Below are 23,290 nucleotides of genomic sequence, written 5' to 3'. Positions count from 1 at the left end.
GTTAAAAGCAGTATATATTAAATCTCATTTTTTCCCCCTTACTCTTTTGAACCTGATCACTCAGGCCTTGATAAAAATCCTTGTTCTGGAGTTTGTTCAAAGTTCATGGGAACAGCATCACAATGTATTATGCTTGCCAAAATCGCTTACGCGGAATTGAATCACAAGGAAACAATCAGATTAACTCAGAATATGGTATGTTCCACAAGACAACTACCCTGGACTCTTCAAAAAACTTTAAAAACAAAGCAAAACAAAAAAGTCAGGGCTGGAAGTATATAAACTTAGATTAAAAGAGACTAAATATACATGATAACCAAATGCAATGTGTGAACCTTGAATGAATATGGGGAGCCCTCCCCATCAAAAAAAAAAAAAGGGAAGAAGAAAAAAGTCCAACTCTAATGCATATTATGGGACAACTAGGGAAATGTGATTGTGTACTGTGTATTATATAATATTATCGAATTTATGATAAATTTTTTGGGTATGACAATGGTATTGTGGCAATGTAGGAGAATATTCTTGTTTTTTTTAGGCAATACGATGTAAATATTTAAGGGTGAGGTATTATAATTTCTTCAACTTACTTTCAAATGGTTCAGTAAAAAGTATGTAAATGTGTACATCTATATCCATAAGTATATAGATGTATAAAGAGAAAGAAAATTTTCTCTGGAGCATTTGGAACATGGAAAATGCTAACAACTGTTTAGGTTCATAGCTATTCATTAAACTGTTCTTTCAACATTTCTTTTTTTTTTTCTTTCAACATTTCTAAAGGTTTGACAACTTTCAAAATAAAAAGTTGGGGGAAAAAAGTTTGTGGAAGAAAACCAGCTAGCCAGTCTGCATGTTTTCTTCCAGTGAGTGTTTAGTGAGAAGTCCTCGATTTAACCTCACAGACACTGGTGCTTTTATCCTTTCAGAGACTAAGGGCTCACATGATATATTTAAGCTGATGGCCAGTTCTCACCTGGGAAATCCTTGGTTCTTTCTAATCTTGCAGCTGAAAATCTGGAGTAGAAGATAGATGTGGAGAGAGGGCTTGTTCAAAAAAGGAAGCAATAAAAGAAACATGCATTTGAGAGGGCAACCACTAAAAAACCCTAAGGAAGTAAAGTCCTTTCAATTTTCGGGATCCGTGTAAATTTAGTAGGAATCTTTTCTGCCTAGGTGATGAAGAATAAGAATTCCAGGGTAAAAATAATTCCAGAATTTTCACCTGGAATTTCTAGGGGAAATCAATTTAACTAGGAGAAGGAATTTCTTTTCAAGAATGGATTTATTAAGGACAGATGGGTCCTGGGGTCATTCTTCTTGGAGCTTAATTACCATGTTCTGAAGCAGTTTGAGATCTTAATGACTTGACTCATTCATATCCACTGGTGTCAAATTTAAAACCAACCACACAAAATGTTGGGGGCAAAAAGTAGTCCAGTAAACAAACTTATTAATAGAAATGAAATTCCACAGGGAACACAGATACACACAAGTCAGGGGGATATTAAATTCCTGTGATAAGTTAACATGGATTAAGCAAAACTTTTTATAGTGCAAGTTCTTAGTATCAAATTTTGAAGCACAACAACATCTGATAATATAATTATAATATTTATATTAACTATTTCTAATAGGTTGCAAATAATGCTAAAAGGATATATTGAAGGAAAACACTGGTTCACTCAATAAATAATTATTGGATACCATTCTGTTCTGAATTTGGGAATAAAGCCAGGGACATATCTTCCTGGAGTCTACACTCCACCAAGGTAGACTTAAATTATTACGTGATAAGTTACAATAGCAGCAAATGCTACAAAAGAGTAGTTTGTAGATCTGACATTTGGAATAGCTTAGATTTTGTGAGCACTAATAATCACAGAAGAAAATTATCAAATGTAGAACTGTTTTTAATATATTTAAAGTTTTTCTGAATTTTTTCATTGTATGAAGGCTTTAATTTTCTAAGACAACTTCTTAAATACTGAAGGTTTGAACTTTTGTTCTCTTGCTTAGGTCTCCCACCCCAATACTTGCAGACAGAGTGATTGACAGGGTCAATAGCTATGCATGTGATTGTTGGCAGGAAGGTTGCATGGGACATTGCTCACAGTCCTGTATTCCACCAGCATGGCAGTATGCCCAGTGGTTAAAGATACCAATACTAGTGTTAGATTCTTGAGTTCAAGTCCAGGCTCTGCCACTTGGTAGCTGGGTAGTATGGGCAAGTTACTTAACTCTCTTAAGCCCAGTTTCCTCAGCTGAAAATGAAGATAGTAACACCCTCCTCAACACTTTTTTTAATTTTAGCATTCTAAATAAGATAATGCAGATAAAGCATTTGGCAGAAAGTAAGTCCTCAATAGATTTTAACTATTTTTTTATTTGAAAATCTATTTGGCTTTATTAAGCAATTCGTGAATCACGCAGCATCCCATCTAGCAAGTGGAGGGGAGCTCCCTAGATTTTAACTATTATATGGTTACTCTAATTTTTATGACTAGAAGGTTGTCTGATCATGCCCACTCTGGGCATGCTCACTGGCTTTTTATTCTTATTTTTCAAGTTGAATGCAGGCAGATCCCTGATTTCACACCAAATGCATTAATTTTCTAGTCTTGTAATCAAAGTGGGCTTTTACTGCCCTAGAGGTCAAAAAACATAAAATTTTATCTGTAGTATGAACACCCAAATTTGACATAGGAAAAGAAGTTTGAGAGTATCAGAGATTAGTACAAGAAAGTGCAGGCTTTTAAAAGGCAAATACGCAAAGTTGAGAATGGTCTTTTCCCTGAATGAACGTCTGGAATGACTGCAGGTAGATCAGTACTCTCATGATACCAGCTAATGCCAGCTACTTCTGAGTCCAAGGGGGCTTTTTTCCTAGCAATTCTGGGAAATCCACATCTTTTTACTTTTGTTTTTTTTGATGCTGCACAGTGTGACAGAGATGGCTAATTGCCACAATATTCATTTCTCCCTTCTTTTTTGTTAGAGGGCAGTGATTTTTAGTTGGACCGTTGGCTACTCAGAATATGGACTACATTTCCCAAGCTCCCTTGCAGCTAAGTGTGTGGTCATGTGACTAAGTTCTAGCCAAAGGGCTGTGAAGAGATGTGTTCTTGCAAGGGAAGATGTACTTTCCTTTCTTTTCCTACTCAGTCAGGATGTGGATGTTGTGGTGAGCTACCTGGATCATGCAGATGAGAATAACACCCTAAGAAAGGTGGAAGGAACTCGAGTTTGGACGCTATGGAGCAACCACATTATATGAGAGAAAAATAAACTTCTATTCTGTTTAAATCATGGTTACTTGGTCTCCATTACTGCAATTTTATCTATATCATAAATAATACAGGCAGGAATGAATATGTAAGTAGAAGTGTCTTCCCAGCACGTGTCTCCTCCCCCCCCCCCCACCCTTGTTCTTTTGCCTGGCTTGAATCCTGGGGAAAAATGCTGCTGTGTGGGTGTGTGTGTGTGGGTGTGTGTTTTGTTTTACTCCACGTGTGAGAATTCATTCGCTGAACACACACAGTATTTATACTGAGAGTTACGGTATTTTACCTTGTATATACATATATATGTATACCTGTATATCAATCATAATTCCCATGTTTAATGAACATACAGTCTAGATTGGAAAATCTAATAGTATGAGAAATAATATATGGCCAAATGAACAAGATAATGGGCATTAGAAAGTTTCTGAAAGCCTGGACCATCATTTTCACTTTGAACCCAGTGAATTACCTGTGAAAGTAGAAAGCTAGTCTCTGGAAGGACAAGGGATGGGAGTTGACTTCGTTTGGTTTTCCCCACTGTTTATAGAACACCCTACTCACAGATTTCTTTCAGTTCTGTGTCAGGTTGCCCCCTCCATGGTCTTCCGGTTCTTCTTGGGCACCCTCCTCTTCCCCACCCACATAATGCCCCCCGCTCCAAGCCTGGCCCTCCTTCATCCCTTTGTGTGAGGTAAGCAGCCAGCATCACTGCCCCACTTTCATAGACAGAGCAACTGAGTCATTTTGCTATTGTTGCTGGACCAAAGTTAACCAGTGAATCATTCTAAAGTCCTAGAACGGGATCCTAATTCTTGTTCCTGGCATCATTTGCAGAACCGAATTAGACGGAAGGTACAAGAGGATGCTGGCCTTTGAACAGCTCAGAGAGGAATGCATTTGCGTGTGACTTGGTTAAAAACAAGGATTAACTCTCTCTTGAAACCTGCCCGCCTGAAAAAGAAAGGGGAGAAATGTATCAGTGTAACATCATCGTCATACCAGAAGGATGCTTAACTGCTCTCAAAATGTTCTGCAAGTTCTTTGGTTCATGGCTTCCTTGGTACTAGGTTTTTAAACAGAAAATATCTTGTTTGCAGTTGAGGCGATCAATTTTCTTCATCTTACAATAGTCGCATATGTGAATTTAGATCTGGGAGGAAACAATTTATTTCCTTCTTTTCACAAGAGAATCTTTAAAGTATCTAACAAACACAAAAATAAATTTTAAAAAAGTATCTAATAGACAAAAAATGAGCTTGCTCATGTATTAAAATTAGTAACACAAGCCATTCCAAACACAAGCTGTTCATATTTAGTAGGGAGATGCTTTTTATGTACCCTTTTCTGTATAGTTTAGAATTTCCTAAATTTTATCCTTTCCTGGGGTCTTTCTTTGCATCACATGTAACCCCATTTCTTCATCCTTTCACCCACCCTCCTAGCCAAGTTGATTAGAGGCACAGGGTGTCCCCACAGTAGTAACTCCAGATTTAAAAGTAGTAACTGTCAGTTTGAAGGCAGGTTACAGCTTTTGTATATTAAATATAGTGACTTTATCCTTTGTTTCATAGCTATGGGAAAAGGGGACATTTTGGAAAGCAGAGAGAGGATTTCTTACGGGTAATCCAGGAACCCTTAAAGCTGTCTTTCTTAAAATTACCACCTGCAACAACCCTTTGGACTCTACCCAGACACCCTGAGTCAGGATCCCTGAAGATGGGTCATGGGATTCTGCACCTTAACAAACTTCCCAGGTGGTTCTTATATCCACTAACAGTTTGAGAATCTCTGCTCTGAGGAGTCTGTAGATGGTGTTGAGGGGCTTCATATGTATACAAAGTGTGGTGCGAGTGCTTGTGTGCATTTTTCTGAGGGAGATTCTCAAGGAGTTCTGTGACCCCAGAAAAGGTTACGTCCCTAAATGGCCAATAAATGTAGGAAAAAAAGTCCTATCTCACTTATTAGTGAGCAGGAACTAAAAAATATTAGTGAACAGAATGAAAAATCTGACACAGTGTTTGGCAGATATCTAGAAAAGTAAGAATTCTCATACATTGGTTATGAGAACAAATGGTTACAGACATTTTGGGGAGCAATTTGACAATAGCTAGCAAAATTTAAAGTACATTCTCCTTACAACCCACTTTTCAGTAAGTACAAACTCGTGAATGTATAACCATGTCTTGTTTAAGCATATTCTATGGGGTAGTCTTTGTTTATAGTCGCAAAAAAATTGGAAATAACCTAAATAAAAGGTAATATAATTAGTGTTCAATTACTATAAAGTGATTACAAGGAATGATCTAAATCCACATATTAATAACTATGAAAATAGGGGTGCCTGGGTGGCTTAGCCGGTTAAGTGTCTGCCTTCAGCTAAGGTGATGATCCCAGGGTCCTGCGCCTGACTCCGTGTCAGCGGAGAGTCTGCTTCTCCCTCTTCCTCTGCCCCTCCCCCCGAGTCATGTGCTCTCTCTCTCTGCTCACTCTCTCAAATAAATAAATAAATCTTTAAAAAATTATGAGAATAATAATAGTTAATACATGTTTACTGGCACAGTTCTAAGAGTTTCGCATATATTAACAAAAATTCTGGATCTCAGGACATAATATTGAGTGGAAAAAGCACATCATAAAATGATACCCATTGTGATACTACTTATGTCTAAAAGTACAAAATAATGCCTACCTTATATGGTTTATCAATACACATGTAGTAAAAATATGGAAACATGGATTTCCCAAATATACACAAAATTCTCTGTAATTGTGGTCTAGGGTGGCACTAGAGAGGGCTTATAAGACTGGAGGCATTTTGGGCGCCTGGGTGGCTCAGTTGGTTAAGCGACTGCCTTCGGCTCAGGTCATGATCCTGGAGTCCTGGGATCGAGTCCCACATCGGGCTCCCTGCTTAGCAGGGAGTCTGCTTCTCCCTCTGACCCTCCTCCCTCTCATGCTCTCTGTCTCTCATTCTCTCTCTCGCAAATAAATAAAATCTTAAAAAAAAAAAAAAAAGACTGGAGGCATTTCGATCTATTTCAATTTATCAGATATATGTCATTTTCAAAAGACCTGTAATTAACAAACACTTATATAGTACTGTACTCTCACAACCAATCAGCAAGTTGTGATGATTAATTTTATATGCCAACTTGACTGGGCTAAGGGGTATCCAGAGAGCTGGCAAAATGTTATTTCTGGGTGTATCTGTGAGGATGTCTCTGGAAGAGATTAGCATCTGAATCAGAAGATTGAATAAAGATCACCTTACCCTATGCAAGTGGGCATCATCCAATCCATTGAGCACCCACAGAGAGCAAAAAGGCAGAGGAAGGGCAAATTTGCTCTTTGCTTGAGGTGAGGCATCCATCTTATCCTGCCCTCAGACATCTGTGCGCCTGGTTCTTGGGCTTTTGGATTCATACCAGGACTTACACTGTTGGCCCCAACTTTTAGATCTTCTCAGAATTCATGATAATTAGGGAATAGAGGGCTTGAGGTTGCCAGCCATGTGCCTTAAATTTAAGATTAGGAAAACTGGAAGAACTCAAAATATGCAATTTTGATTTAACAAAAGCAAGTGTCTTTCCCTCTTTCCCCACCCCACTCCATATTTTAAAAAAAATGTGGGGGGGAAGCCCAGGAAAAAAAAATTGGTTATGGCTACTCAGGTAATTCTCCTTTCAGCCAGATTTCAAATTTAGAGCTCTTTACTTCCAACTTCTCTGTCCTCTTTGATGACAGGATTAAGTGGATGTACAAGGACCTGCACATTTGGTACCAGCATCCTCCCAGTTCACCCCATACCTCACCCACGTGGACTCATCATCCTCATTTTTGTGCTGCCAAACTTTGCGCATACCACTTCCTTGCCTGGGAAGGATTTTCTGGTTCTGCTCGCCTGGAAAAGCCCAATCATCCTTCAAGAACCAGCTCCAAGGTCACCTCCTCTATGAAGGCTCCCCTGAGAGAGGAGGGAACTGTCGTCTATACACTCAGTTATTCACCCACACATGCTTATTAAGTGCTGTCCGCACCCTTCAGCCAAGACCACCAGGAACATGCCAGCAATGAACTAAGGTGGGTTTATTACTCATTGATGGAAGGAAAACGTACTCCATGGGTCATCTCCGTAACAGAGTGTTACAGAGAACTTATTATAAGATTTGGGCTTTGGTTGGCTGATTTAGGGAGTGTCTAAGAAATCAAGAATCTGCTCTAAATTGGAAACCATCAGAGAGTGAGGGCAGTTCTATGATTGGGTTTGATGGGTGGCACAGTGACCTTGTTTTTGTCTTTGCATAGACAAAATTATGCAGTGACCTTGTTTTGTTGCACTTCATCATGGTTCAGAGTAAGTTTATCTGAGGTTGGTGTTCTGTGAGACTGTTCATGTGCAACAGGAAAACAAAATGGCCTGACTATGAGTGTCCGACCAGCTTGTAATACTATTACAGTCCACCTGTGATTATCTGTGGGTGTCGGGGGCTACTTTCTTTTTTCTTAGCACCTACAGTACATATATGTAGTACTGTATGTCTGTTATATCACTCAGCATGTTGTATTGTGTAGCGACAGTGCTGGTATCTCTTGCCATTCGAACCCTCCCCGACAGCGAGGCGGCCATGGGATGTTGGTGGGACTGACCCCACCTCCAGCTTCACTGATGAGTCTTGATTTGTCTAGAACACCCCAGTGACTGGTTCTGGGATGGGCACTGCAGATGGTGTTTCCTGGAAATGGACACTGAGATTTGCATGCAGAAGAGTTAGGGGGGAAGGCTCACAGGAAGGATGTAGCAGAGCGAGGGAAATCCAATGGCGCAGTGGGAGAGGTTGACCTGTTGTACGTTTGCAACAAAGGCTGTATCTGATCCTCTACGGGAGCTCTGGAGCTGGGACGTCCCTTCTGAGAGGTCTGAACTGAGACAGGACCAGGCTTTTGTACCCACCCCCATTGATCAACCATTGGAGGCAGTTTCTTCCCAAAAGGGGCAGGCAGCTCCTTTGGGCTAGAGCAATGCCTGAAGAGGAACTCATTTACGAACCATCAACAACGATCACTCCCAGCAGTGGGTGATGAGAGTTTCAATCCTGAAAGGAAGATCTAGGGAACTATGACAAGTTGTGTTTATGGGAGAGAAGATGAAAGATAAGATAGGCAAATGCCCATCTGATTTTTTAAGAAAGGGGAAGGTAAATTCTGCAAGTGGTCTAGTTTCTTGATTATCTCACATCAGGTTCTAGAAGAGATGTTGAAATCTTAGTGAAGGAGAAGAAGCAATGTTTACCAGGATATGCTCATTAATAACAACAAAAAAGTGCAAAAATAGTCAAGGGTTTGCATGATGTGACATGACCATGGAATTCAATGTAATGGGGATAAACGAAAGATACTGTATTTGTTTCCAAAACACCAGTGGCACACTTTTAGGATGTGACACGGCTTAGCAGTAATATGTGTGACAAAGGCAGAGAGATTTTATTTGAAAATAAATCCAGTTTGAGTCACCTATGTGATGTGATCATGAAGAAAGCCACTGCAGTCCTGGGTTGCATTAAATTAAGCTTAGTTTGGTCTTGTGACTTACTGATTGATGTGCAAGTCTTATCTGATGACCTAAACAGAAACAGATCCTGTTTGAACACCCATTTTGAAAAATTAGTTGTCCTTCCTCCCTCAAACCTGGCAGAGTCTTATTGAGAAACCAGTATGTGTGATTCAGTCAAGGGTAGTACCTGCTTATGGATCACATTTGTGGCTGCATGACGAGTAAGGTCCACCCAGGTTCAAGTGATCTGTCTGTCTATTCATGTGCCATTACCATGCTATATTAATTATAGAGGCATTTTGGTATATGACTATCTGAAAGAGCTAGTCCTCCTGCATAGCTCTTCCTTTTTAGTGTTTCTGAGAAGATTTTTGTTGGTGTCGGTGATCTATAGGCTCCTATCCTCTCTGACCCCTATCTCCTCATTTCACACGAGTTGAACATGGGTGTGGATGAGAAAAAGGAAACAGTGCTTCTGGGCATTCACCTCTGTCTCTCTCTCCCTGCCCCTACACTCCTCTTTCTCCAAGAGACTTGGTGAATGTGGGCTCTGTTGACAGACAGACACAATCTGACTTCCATTCTTGGCTCAACTGCTCATCCCCTGCGATCCTGGACAAGTCCCCTAAAATCCCTAAGCCTCAGTTTCCTCATCTATAAAGTGGGCAAATGACACCTTCCACAGAGTGAGAATGAAGGGAAATGATATGCAGAAAGCACTTAGCCCAGAGCCTGGTACAGAGAAGGGGCTCCATAGATGGCAGCCATGTTCGCTGTTGTTCTTGCAGCAGATGGTGCTTTGTTATTATGGTTCCTGTTATTGTTAGCATCAGCGACTCCTTTATTTCCTTCCCTTTGATTCATGCATTTGAATGGGGAAAAGAAAGACATCTCCATTTTATCTAACCCTTCCTTGAAATCTAGCTTTTCCTTCTAGTAAGAATGCAGGCAGCAGACTGCAGTGGTGTTAGCATTGTGACTTTGTCACCATAGAAATCACAGATCTTTTCATATTACCCGATAGTTTCAAAACGTCTCCCATTGCTCTTTGAAAGGACAGTAGTTATTTGACCCGTCATCAGAACTTAGTACTTAAAGCATTGATGAAGGAGTACAAATATTACTATGACATACTGTTTAAATATTTGATAACCATAACAATGTAGTTGTTTTCTTTTATAGTTCTATGTATTTAAAACATTATTATAAGAAGGTGTCTGTGGGCTTTACCTGCCTGCCAACAGGCACCATGGTGCATAAAGGGTTAAGGGCCCCTGCACTGGGGCCATGTTGCCTCTTCTGGCTGGTCAGCTCAGTTGGTTAAAGAGCAGTGAAGGTCACAGGGTCAGTTCACCTCACTTCATTCTATTCCTCAGCCCCAGAGGCTGGGCAGCATGTCCAGAGACACAGAACAGGGTAAGACCCACCAGAACAAGCCCATCTCTTTGGCAGGTAACAGAATGTCCTCTGGATGGCGGATTAGGCTTGGCATAGCATTATGGGAGGGGTGGGCTATTTGGATATGAAAGTTGATAGTTGGCAAAACATAATAAAGGGAGAAATGAATCGCTTGTAACTGATGGTAGGCCCTGTGACTGATCAGCAGTTCTTCATTCTGACTGTCTCTCTCAGTCCAGGGTTTTTGTTCTCCGTCAAGTAAGAACACTTCCTATTCCTTTCTGTCCTCATCCCCACTCATCTCTTTCTCCATCTTGTCTTTGCTTCTCTCTCTTTCTCTCATTTTTCTCCTTTTTTCCCCTTCTCTAATTCCCTTTCCCCCACTTCTTCAGGAAAGAAGCAATAGAAAATTCTGAATTTAGTATTGGGCACAGAGTGGACATTCTTTTCCATGCCTGACCTCGTATTCTTGACACTGACACTTGGCTTTGAGCCTGTCCTCGTGCTCCTTACTGTCATCACACGCCCATGCGTGTGTGCAGGCAGACACACACACGCACACTCTGCATCTCTTTCTCTCTGACACACACTCACACCTCAGAAAGATTATATTTATAATACCCTAGGGTATTTCCAAATGCCAGTATTCATTTTGGGAGCACACTTGTCTCTGTTGCTTGGAACAGACTGAATTTTCCACTGGCTCAGAGTTTTGAAGTTCTTCCGGCTGAGGGAGGAGTGAGAGACTCCAGGGGACCAGCCATATGTCAGAGCGCTATCAACTTTCTGCTCAGAGGGTCGTGCTCACTAGAGCAGAACATTTGTTGAAGGATTCACAGCCGCATCTGGCCCAAGCAGCTCATGTTGGGTCTTTTAAAATAAAACTTGCTGGGGGACAGGGCTTCTAGAGTGGAGAGACCAGGTGTCGAGTGAGAATAGACCCTACCAGGCTGACACAGGCCATCAGAATAGATGTTTCTGAGGCCCAGAGAAGAGGAGGGTTTTGAAACCAACAAATCCCCAAAGGACAGATTATAAGTTTCACTCAATGTCTGTGCATTAATTGGAATTCACTTGCAATTTGGAGTGGCAGCTGAAGGCTCTCATTTCTCAAAACTGGAATCAAGGCTGCCTTTATGCATAGGCAGATTTGAGCAGTTCCTCTCCTCTTCCTTGAATTTAGCTGTTCCATGGAATATCCTTAAAGGAGTTCCAAAACAGCCATTCCACAATTAGAGCTATGGCTTGAAATCCTCATTCCTGTGAGAGTTGACTCACTGACTTTAATTCACACTAAAGTGTGAATGACTAACCCAAGATTCTTTCCTTTCTTGCAAACAGGTTTATTAAATAAGAAATATGGGTAAGAGAGACGGGGAGAGGTTCACAGAGAAAGAGAGGAAGGGAGAGAGAGAGATGCAGATGTCTGAGAGGAAATTGGATGGAAGGACATAGAAAAATGGGATACTGGAGATTTTGTAACTTTATAAATTTTTTAACTTTATAACTTTATGGATTTCAGAGTCTGTCCCAATTAATTTTCAGGAGGCCATTACTTAGCTTAATTATGGATAAGTTTTTAGCACTCACTTTCAAACTGGACTTTATATTGATTGGTTTTCTTAGCCTCATATGAGAAGCTCTTTAGTGGGTAAAATGGGAAGATGGCAAGAGAGAGGAGGAGGCACTGAACTGAATCAGAACCTTTGGTCAGAGGATGATGTTTCATCACCTTCCATGTCATTTCATCAGATGTCATTGCAAACCAGTTAAAAATGCTCTTCCCTTCTACTTCACAGTAACAAATCTAGGGAGAATTCTTTCACTTCCCCAAATCACCATTCTTTAAGTGGAGTTTGTTTGAACAATTTGATATTGATTTCTAGTCCGGCTTCCATTTGGTTCCTATACAGGTCACTAAGCAAGAGGGAATAATATGTCACATGTTTCCACATATAAATGTCACCTGATGTTAGCTGTTCAGTGAGCTCCGAAGTCAAAAGAAGGGTTACCGCCAGCAGAGGAGTATCACTTCCCACACAGGACGTGCTGTACCACACGGACATGTATCGCATTCATTAAGCAGTTCCTGGAGGTTTTCATGAACTCGTTCGCAGGGTCTGTGTAAGCTTTGCGGGGAAAGTCACTTTGTACTCAGCCCAGCTTCTTAGCTCCCTATGCAAGAAGGTCAAGGACGTGGAAGAGGAGGAGATGGGTCCCAGGGCACCCTCGGCCTTGAGAAGCTTCTCCCTCTGACATCTGGAAGGGAAGAGGGTGGTTGAGTTCAAGGTTGCTGCCCTCAGACAGAGAGACTGGAGAGAAATTTTCTTCAGATTCCTCTCCCTTTGGCGTGACAGTGAGGCTCCAGCTCCAGAGTGGTGGGCTTGGTCTCTTTCTGTTAAGTTGGAAGATAAAGGTTGGTCAAAAATGTCTGTCTGATTAATTCCTAGTCTTTTTGACTTTAAAGATGAAACTGCAACATTTTAGTACTGTCAACTCAAGCATTATATGTTTTATACTTGTATGTTTTATTATTTTCTTGCTTATTCTGGACAATAACATCGTTTCCTTTTTACTGTTCAGTCTGGACATACCTCGTGATCTCCCATTGTAACTCTCGCTGACATTTATCCTGAGCTTTCACAGTGGCTCTCACAGTGTGGTCCCTGACCAGCTGCATCAGCATCCCCTGCCTGGGAAGTTAGAAATGCAAATTCTCAGACCTTATCCGGGATCTAAAGAATGGAACCTCTGGGAGTGAGGCCAGTAATCGGTGTTTCAACAGGCACTCCAGGTGGTGCTGATAGACCCTCAAGTTTTAGAGCCACTAACTTTGAGTTAGTGAGTTTTTCATTCGTTTAGTAGCAACACTCCTACATGTATTCTCTCAGATGTCACATTGACCCACCTCTGCTTTAGAGCGGGAGAAATGGAGGCTTAGAGATGTGATGGGGAGGGTCCAGAACCAGGCTACTCTCCTCCTGGGGTTTTTCTTTCTCCTCTGCATTTCAGAGTTTATCACAGGATGCCTCTGCCTCTGCTGGCCCAGGGGAAGGGAGCTGTCCTAGAACACCACTCAGAACACTGCCCCCACGGCCTCAGGAAGGATCGCTGCTCAGGCTGTTGAGAGACAGCTGATTGACAGCTGGCCTCATCTGCTATCTCGGCATCCTGGCTCCAGGGAGCTCTCCTTCTCCTCTTAATCTCTGTCCCCCCCTCTCTGTGCTGTTGCACCTGCCGAGATCAGCGGAGCCACTCTGGCTGCCTGTCTTTGGAGAGGAGCTGTGTGGTCTGAGAAAGTTGGGTGGATGGAAAGGCCTGCTCTTGGAAATGGGCTCTCTTCAGGTTCAAAGTCTTGGGAGTCTGTCCACTAGGGCATGGGGCAAAAGCTTGTGTGTTTATATAGGGCATGGACTTGGAGTCAGGACAGGAGTTTTAGGAGCAGAAAGGGGATTTTGTTGTGTTTTTGTCTTTATGCTGATTCTTTCAGGGAAGTTGAGTAGTGTGATGGAGAAATCTATGACAAGAGAAAAAAACCAATTTTAGTGAAGTCAATGTAGGTTCACTTTCACTTGTAAATATATTACTTCCATTTGTTGTTACACCATTCATGAGTTTCATACATATAACCTTAGATTGAGAATCCTTTTTATGAACAATCGTTGTTGCTTTCTTTCAGTGAGGCTCAGAAGCTTCGTAGCTGTCAGTGTGGTGTAGATTCTGGCTGCCATTCACAGGGTAGGTGGTGGCCTCCTGTTAGTTGATAATTACTGATGGACAACATGTGCCCCTCATTCTGTGGCGCCCACACACACAGGCACACACATGCATGCACACACGCACTACACACACGGAACCCCTTACGTCTTTTTAACTTCCAAAAGTCTTTGTACATAAAATTTGCCTTAACCTAAAGTTTAAATAAAAATTCTGAAATAATGGATGAAATCCATTCAGGCAGATTGATGGTTTAAAGCAAGGCTGATCTTCCTGCTTTTTGAAAAGCTTATTTCCAGAAATAAAGCTAAGTGGGCAAAGGAAGACCTATTTGTCCCTGCTGACTAGGAAACAAAACTGCACATATTAAATGATGTCTCCAAGGTGCTATACTGCTTGGAAAGAGATGCCATAGACGCCCAGGCTTTTCATGTTAAGACTGAACACATAGTCACGATGTGAATTAGGCAAGGCCATGGTAAAATTGACTGAAAATGAGTCAGCAGGACTTTGTGAGCCATTCCTTCCCCTAATAAAACATCTCCCTCCCTAATAAAACATCTCTTTTCTCTCTCTTTTGACCTTGAGCAGTCTGTAAAGGACAATGTTCTTCCTTTGGGATTATCTAATCTCTAAGAGAAAGTGCCTTGCCCTCATATATTGCTGGTGGGAATGTAAAATGGTATAGCTGCTGTAGAAACACCTTGGCAATTCCTCAATAAAGTTAAACAGAAAGCTATTATGTGTGTTTATGACCCAGAATATTCCACTCCTAGGTATATAATCCTAAGATCATTGAAAACGTACATTCATACAAAAACTTGTACATGAATGTTCATAGTGACAGTATTCATAATAGCTAAAACGTGGAAACAACCCAAATGTCCATCAACTGAGGAAAAGATAAATATTGTATCCATACAATGGAATATTACTCCACCATAAAAAGGAATGATGTGTGGACACATGCCATGACACGCATGAACCTTGGAAACATAATGTTAAGTAAAAGAAGCCAGAGACAAAGGGCTGCATACCGTATGATTCTGTTTGTATGAAATGTCTAGAATAAGTAAATCCATGGAGACGAAAAGTAGATTAGTGGTTGCCAGAGCCTAATGGGAGAGGAGAAATGGGGAGTGACTGTTAATGGTAGTGAGCTTCTTTTTAGGGTGATGAAAATACTCTGGAATTATATAGTGAAGATGGCCATACAATATGATTATACTAAAAACTCCTGCATTGTGTACTTTAAAATAGTGAAGTTTATGGTATGTGAATTGTATCTCAGTTTTTAAAAAAGCCTTAACAAGGTTCTGCCACTTTATTTTATTTTTATCTTTTTCGATTAAGACAGGTTAGTAGAATGCCTCTCAACCTTGGCCCCTGAGGAAGTGAGCTGAGTGCTCTCTTTTGCCCTTCTTGATCTCCTGTCAGATATGGAGTGCTGGAAATGGAGGAGCAGATAATAAGAACTCAGAGGAGTGCAGGAAAGGAATAAAGAGTTGGATGGGTCAGCTGCAGTCTTTAGGAAAGAGCTGTACTCTGTGCATTTACTCAGTCAACAGGATCCCCTGGAGCCTTTTCATGGGCTGAATGTTGTGTGATTATTAACATGAGTAAGACCAAGTCTCTGCCGTCATGAAGGTTAGGTTAAGACAGATGTGTTAAGGAAACAGTCATAATTCAAAATGATCCACCTACCACAGGAATGTCCTAGAGATTCTGAATTGACAGGAGAACTTGTGGAAGAGATTGGAGTGGGGAGGCTGTCCTCCCAGCCTTATCAACAAGAATAAAGGGGCAGAAGTAGGAATGGTGGTGTGTGTTTGGGGCGGATGGGGAAATGGCCAGAGTTTCATTGACATCCTTAAGGCAAGTAATTACTCAACTCTGCTTTATCTTTTGTAAAACTTCTTTCTAAAGGTTATATATGCACTGGCAAAAGTTGTGAACAATACAAGAGGGAACACAGTGGATAGTCATCTCCCTGCACCCTTTCTTCTAATTGTTCTCTGCAGATGGAACTGTCTTCAGATAGTCTTAAATAAAACTTCTGACCCCAGCCAACAAAACCCTACACAATCTAACCCCTGCTTAGACTTTACCAACCCTGCTATGGGCTGAATTGTGTCACCCCCCCACCCCCCAAAATTTATATTTTGAAGTCCTAAACCCTAATACCTCAGAATGTGACTGTTTGGGGGAAATAGGGTATTTAAAGAAGTAATTAAGGTAAAATGGAGTGACACGAGTGGGCCCGAATCCAATGTGACTGGTGTCCTTTTAAGGAAAAGAGATTAGAAGAAGGATGGGCACAGAGGAAAGACCATTTGAAGACAGAGGGAGAAGGCGGCCATCTATAAGGCAATGAGAGCCATTGGAAACTATTTTTTTTTTTAAGATTTATTTATTTATTTGAGAGAGAGAGAGAGAGGGAGTGTGAGCTAGTGGTGGGGAGGGGCAGGGGGAGGGAATTTTCAAGCATACTCCCTGCTGAGTGCGGAGCCTGTTGCAGGGCTTGATCCCACAACCCATGAGACCAGGACCTGAGCTGAAACCAAGTGTCTGAAGCTTAACCTACTGAGCTACCCGGGCGCCCTGCCACTGGAAGCTTTTAAGCAGGGCGTCTACAGATCTGATTAATGTTTGGGAGTTAGTTTCTCTGGAGATCCCAGCAAGGAGAACTAAAGCCCCACTGGCCCCAGGCCCAGAGGTGATCTTCCCTATTAACCCAGGGCCTGGATTAAATTTTCTTTATGCTGTTCACTGTTCTTGTTTTTCAGCAGAGTTTGCACAAAAAGAAAACAACACAGTTAGGATAGCATGCTTCAGTACTCCAAACAAGTTCTGAAACACATAAAGGTTCAACCATAAATACACATTTTGCAAGACTCTCTGATCTATTTATGTCACAAAAATCTTGTAAATAGAGGAACTGGATCAACAGCAAACAGCCATTGTTGACTTTCTACGAGTACATTGGTTATCATGATGGCTTGTGTGCCACAGGATTGTTATGAAGAGAGATTTCTGTGTGGGGGTGTCTTTCTGTGCTCATCAGTGGATTTTGTTTTTTCATGTGGGTCAAGATCTCTAGCCATAAACAAAGAGAAAATGTTGGCCTTAGAAATATCTACTTTACTTAGTTAATAAGCAGAGCCGAAACTGGAAAAATAATTTTGTTTTGTAAACATAAGCTTGTTGTTCAGTTAGTGCAAAGCCTAACTCTTGCAAAATGCTAAGGGGATGTGGTCCCCATGGGCTAGCGTTTAAAATGGCTTTGGAAGAATAGAAACAGCAGCCCTGTTTATTGTGCAAATGTAGGGAATGTCAAAGCCAAATCGCCAAAATTATTTTCAACAACCAAATGCCATTTATGAGCTGTGAGGTACCTACTTCAACAAAACTCTTTCAAGTTTAAAGGGAGAAAAATCTCTTTTTATGCCTCTAAAGACAGCATCAAAATTAACATCTGAGTTATAAAAATAGTCCATGAAACAGATGACTTGATTCTATGACTTGATACTTTACCAGATAAAATTCCAAGTGAATCTCTTTTCTCTTTTGCATTTTTAAGAGCTGTTTCCCTTCTCTGGTTTGGTCCTCTGGTTAATGTGTTGAGGCAGGCCCTTGTCAGCCAGATGGAATATAATCTATATTTAGAGCTTCCATTAGCTCTTGCGCGTGAATGTGCTACCACTTCCTAATTTCAACACAAATATTCTATGAGAGTGGATTGCCATTTATGTTATTGGTGTATAATAAAGTCAAATATGCTAATATATCTTCTTTTTCATGGAGCTTTAAAAAAAACTCATGAATATTCCCTTTTTATCGGTTACCTATTGATAAATGGGAAGTTGTTAACTTGGTAACATTTGCCAGCTTTCAGACTGGTCAGCCTTAGTTCTGGTTTCTCTCCACACCCCTTCCAAGCTGGTTTGGATGCTGTTTAATACTTTCTTTTCAGTTTGTGGGAGTTCAGCAACCCAACTAACCTTGAGAATGGAGGAATGAGAAATGGAACCAGTCCATCTTTGGCAAAAAGGTTCATTTTGCCGGAGAAGTTCTTTTTCTCTAAAGTAAGAAATTATTGTGTTATCCCAAAGGCACAGCTATTGTGCTGAAGTGCTGCAGAAAGCTTCATGCTGAACTTTTCTCAAATCCACTGAGCGTTAATGAAAGTTTGAGGGTAGTAGAATTCCAAAGAGAAGTACTCTGTTTTTTATCACCGTTTCCCCAAACAATATAGTGGAAAGTTCCGATGATGATTATAAAAATAACAACTCCCCTTGCTTGTGCTAGAAAGAATATAAAGCGGTTTCACAAACTTTCTGCATTAAATCAGAATAATCCCCCTGGTGTCCTCTGGCAAAGACCTCTTCGGGGCTAATGGGATGCGGGCATTGTCATCAGGATCCTGGGAGTGAGGCCTTGGGCCAGGTCTTGGGATTTTAATAAACACAGCATATGAAAAACCTTCTGGAATCAGAGTCTTTAACAAAACAAAACCAAAATCTAAGGCTACAATTACTCAAAGGCTTATTTGGATCTTGGAAAGGAGATGAGGAACCTACAGAGGGCTTTCTGTGTCGGCTAGAGAAGGCAGATAACCACGTTCAAGCTTGTTCTCAATCATAGCAGCTATTCGTACTCAGTAGGAATATCGGCTGTGTGGTTTGTCACATGAACGAAAGGATCAGGGCTTCAGCGGAGTGGCCAGAAAAATTGGGCTGTGTCATTTCCAGCCACTGGGGTCAGCACAGAAGATCAGACATGGATGTCGACTGTTTGCTCTGTTATAGCTCAGCAGAGACAAGCTTCTTGCTACCATGTCACATGACCCCTGGTTGGAGATGATAAGTGAAGACCCCAGGTCACACCACTAATTCTCAGTCCCAGCTCCTGCTGTTTTTATGGTGCCTTTGTTTTCCCCTCACAACTGGCCTGCAGCCACTGCTGGATGCTACTTTTCGGACTGCTTTTCTCCGCGTCCCTCCTGGGCCTCAGTGACTCTTGACTCTGATTCCAGTGTGTGGGTTCCCCCCCCACCCCGCCCCTGCCATCTCAGCGGTTCTCTCACCCCAGCTAGGTGTCCTACAATTCAACTCAATTCTGACAGTATGTGCCCGGAGACAGTGTGAGATCCTATAGGAAAGGGTTCAGTCCAGCTGCCATCTGGTTCCCAACTTGCGGTGCCAGGCGCAAGCCCAGGTTGTCTCCTGTGCTTCTGACTGGCTGGCTATAGATTGGAGGTTCCAACAACTCCCTTCTTGGGTTCGTTAATTGGCTAGAGTGGCTTACAGAACTCAGAGAAACATTTTACTTACTAGTTTATCAGTTTATTGTAAGAGTTTATAACTCAGGCACAGCCAGATGGAAGAGATGCAAGGGCAAGATATGTGGGAAGCGCTGCAGAGCTTCCATACCTTCTCCTCTCCAGGAGCCCTGTCTCCCAGCACCGTAGTTGGGGCACACAGGTGCAAGAGCACCTGGCTCAGGGGGTCCCCAACAGACTAGGTTTGGCCACTTGCCACTGTCAAAATCCAAAGGCAGGGAGATGAGCGGGGGTGAAACAAGAAAGGGATTTATTTCAGTGAGACGAGACACAGCGGACTAGTGTCTCCAAAGCGCTGAAAATACTTCTAAGTTTCTGTAAGGAAAATGTGGGACAAAGGTCAGTGAGTACACGCAGGTGGGCAATAAAGGTCAGGTCGATCATTGTCTTGGGGTCAATTACTTGGGGTCTTGCTGGCTCAGGTTAGTCCATACTGCCTGAGGGGGCAGTTTCTGTTCCCATCACAGGGTGCTTTGTCCAAAGGGTCTTTTGCCTGAGTTAAGAGATAAGCTGGAAAGAACTTAATCAATTACAAAGCACAGACTGACGTCAAAATGGAGGTAGTTGACGTCCTCCTCCAGCACCTCCATGCATACACCCACCTGAAGGTCTTCAAACCCTGTCCTTTTGGGTATTTACGGAGGCTTCGTTACACAGGCATGATTGACTCAATCAGTGGCTATTGGCGATTGATTCATCCTCCAGCCCCGCCCCCTCCCCAAAGGTCGGGGTTGGGGGTGAGGTGGGACTGAAAGTTCTAACCCTCAAATCATACCGTTGGCTCCACTGGCAACCAGCCCCCAACCTTAGGTGCTTTCCAAATGTCACCCATTAACATCACAAAAGACACCTAGATCGCTCTCATCACAGGAAATTTGAAGGGTTTTAGGAGGTCTATGTCAGGAATGGGACAATGACCAAATATATATTTCTTGTTATAAATCACAATATCACAGCCTGTCTTTCTGAAATTGTCACCTAAATGTTGCCATTCCCCTGGGTGTGCCCTATAAACCTATCCGTTCTCACTTTATCTCTAGATCAGAACTCTTTCTCTGGGGGCGCCTGGATGGCTCAGTCGTTAAGCGTCTGCCTTCGGCTCAGGTCGTGATCCCAGGGTCCTGGGATCGAGCCCCGCATTGGGCTCTCTGGTCTGAGGGAAACCTGCTTCTCCCTCTGCCACTCCCCCTACTTGTGTTCCCTCTCTCGCTGTGTCTTTCTCTGTCAAATAAATAAATAAAATCTTTAAGAAAAAAAAAAAAGAACTCTTTCTCTGGTTTCATAGATGTCTCATAGTCAGCATGATTGATCTAAATTCATGATGCTCCCACCCCCAAGATTATGTCTTCTCCTGAGAGCTGCGTCTCTACTAGTGACCGAGATTCAGTGTGCTCGTGATATTCCAGGCTCTGTTCCAAGCATCTGACATGCTTTACCTCATTTCACCTTTGCGAGACTCCAGTACAGAAGGTACAGATATTCTCCCATTCCACACATCTGAACACAGAGTGATTTGGTACCAGGCCCCAGGTTCAACAGCTAGTTGTGGGTAGAGCTGGGGTTTGGCTGCAGGTTGTGTAAACCATAACTCTGCTGTACTGCCTGCTGTTTGCATTTCCCCAGGTCAGAAACCTGGTCAGCCTTTTTGATGCCTCCTTCTCCCTTGGTTGCCACTTCCAATCCCATGCCTGTCCCATCACTCTTACCTCCTGAATAACTTCACTGTCACCACCACTGTCCAAGCTATTGCTTCCTAAATGGACACACGCAATGGCCTCCTAATAGCTCTTCCTACCTTTCTCTCTTTTCTCCTTCCTGCCCCATGTGCTTCCCACATTACAACCAAAGAAATCTCTCTAAATCATAAATTCAGTTGTGTCCCTCTGCTAACTAACATGCTCCAGTGGTTTCCTATTGTCCTCGGGTCAGAGCCTGTTAAAAGATAAACTGGGGCATAGTAAGAGTTTTTAAAGTTTATTTGAGCAAAAATCCATTCAAATTGGAATAGAATCCCAAACTGGAAGTGTTTAGGAGCACTCTACCAACAGGAGCCAGGAGAAAGACTTACACAGAGCAGGTGCAGAAGCAAAGAAAGGAAATTACTTGATTGGCTGAATCTTTAAGCCTAGTTGGCTGTTTGTGATTGGTTGTCCTTAAGTTTCGATTTCTTAACTTTGAGGCATTTACAGGCTTAGATTTAGGTTTGCTTATGTCAGTCACCCTGGCATTTAGAGCCACTTCAGTCTAATGGCCTCCTTTTAAAAACTAATTTAACACCCTTAACATTACTTAAAAGGCATGGTCTGGCTCTGTTCTCCCTTCCAGTCTCATTCTTCTTCCCAGACTCACCCCTCACCTTGTGCTGTCCACGTGTTCTGGTCTTTCTGAACCTCTTTCCTTTTGTGGTTTTTAGAAGGACACCTGCTGTCTCTTACCTCTTGGCCACTGAGCTGTCTGTTCCCCTTGCCTGAAACACTTTTCCCTTCTGCTTTACCTGGTTTACTTCTACTCATCTCATCCTTAAGCTTTCAGGATCTCCTCCCTAAGATCCTAGCAAGGGAATTTGGGGCCTTGGCTATGTGTTCCAGAATAGCTGCCACTTGCTGTGTGCCTGGTTCTGTTTGGAGCACTTGAAACATATTCACTCATTTAATTTCACAACAAGCCTGTGAGGTAGGTACAGTTATCATGTAGCAGATGAAGAAGTGGAAGCACAAAATGTTTCTGTCATAGTCCATCAGGAAAACCGATGCTACTCTAGTAGTTCACCAGAGGAAATTCGATACAGGGCTCTACCACAAGGGTATTGCAAGAGCACAAAAGGCAGATAGTAGGTCGGCAAGACAGCCTGGAAAGGAGCAATAGTAGGAAGCTGCTGCTGCAAGTTACAGGGATGGGATGGGGTGCAAGAAGGAGGTGATGTCACCAGAGCTGAGGTTCTGGGGCTGCCCAACAGGAATTGAACCCAGGGGGAAAGAAAGGAATTGGAACCCAGGAGGAGATGCAGCCATGCTAGAGTGGCTGCCCCAAACAGAGAGGGAATGAAACATCCTGACATTTCTCTCTGCCAGTGCTTCCCATTGGCTGAGCTAACGAGACACTCAGTGGCTGAAACGTAGTTCTCAGAAGTCATGGGGAAGATGGGGAATGGATCGAGAGCAAATTGGCAGGAGACAGACCCAGAGAAGTTAAAGTAATTAGCCCAAGGTCACACAACTTCTAGGGAGGGCCCAGATAGTTTGTCCCCAGAGTGTGCACCCATAATGACTGCTATATATTGCCTCTCTGAGAATCTTAGGCAAGGCACTGAATCCCTCTGCCTTAGATGTACAACATGCAGATAATAGTAGTATCCTCTGTATAGGGCTATAAAAAAGATTAAATGAATTAAAATGTGTCAAATACTTTGGACAGTGCCTGGCATAACATATGCATAGTCAATTTTGGCCACCATGACAGAGACAAGTATCTCAGGAGAAGGCAGTGGTCTGCGGGTGGAAGCCATGCCCAGTACTGTTGTAAGCTTTTCCTCTAGAATGTAATCGCTAATCTCCATTTTACAGATGATAATACTGAAGCCCCAGGAGTCCGTGTTGTCCTAAGTGACATAGCAAAAATGGAGGTAGGACTCAGGAATTAGATCCAGAGCCTGTGTGTTTAGCCACCATATTGAAATTCCTAGATAATAGACAGCTAAACTGAAGAGTGTGGCACAGTCTATACCTTTTGCCTCTCTTACCTTAGCACTAGCTCAGTGCCTGGAGCCTGGAAGGTACTCCCTGCATGTCTGCTTCATGAGTTTTAAATGGATTGAAGATTTGCTGGTGCGCAGGGAGAGGGAATGTTTCCAGACTCGTTTCTGGACTTCTCAGTCAGCTGTGAAGTGTCCAGTCATGAGTTGCAGGCACAGCCTCTCTTCAGGGATGGATTCTAGGCTGTCTTCATAGTTTATCCCCAGGAATCCCAACCTTGCCATTTTATCTAGTCCTGGTCTTC

The 23,290-nt window shown here is 42.3% G+C and overlaps 1 long non-coding RNA gene across 1 annotated transcript in view; it reads left to right on the top strand.

The window, feature by feature from the left end:
- The window catches only part of LOC115941625 (uncharacterized), a 170,839-nt gene that overhangs the window by 131,126 nt on the left and 16,423 nt on the right, over positions 1 to 23,290 (top strand). The window contains exon 3 of the long non-coding RNA XR_014145840.1: positions 7,032 to 7,367. This is a non-coding gene — a long non-coding RNA (uncharacterized LOC115941625). The remainder of the gene's footprint in view (positions 1 to 7,031; positions 7,368 to 23,290) is intronic.

This window comes from Leptonychotes weddellii, chromosome 5 (genome assembly GCF_054177405.1).
Source record: "Leptonychotes weddellii isolate Sample4059 chromosome 5, ASM5417740v2, whole genome shotgun sequence".
NCBI classification, from domain to species: domain Eukaryota; kingdom Metazoa; phylum Chordata; class Mammalia; order Carnivora; family Phocidae; genus Leptonychotes; species Leptonychotes weddellii.
Note: the sequence above shows the minus strand (reverse complement) of the source record. Positions and strands in the feature narration are given on the sequence as shown.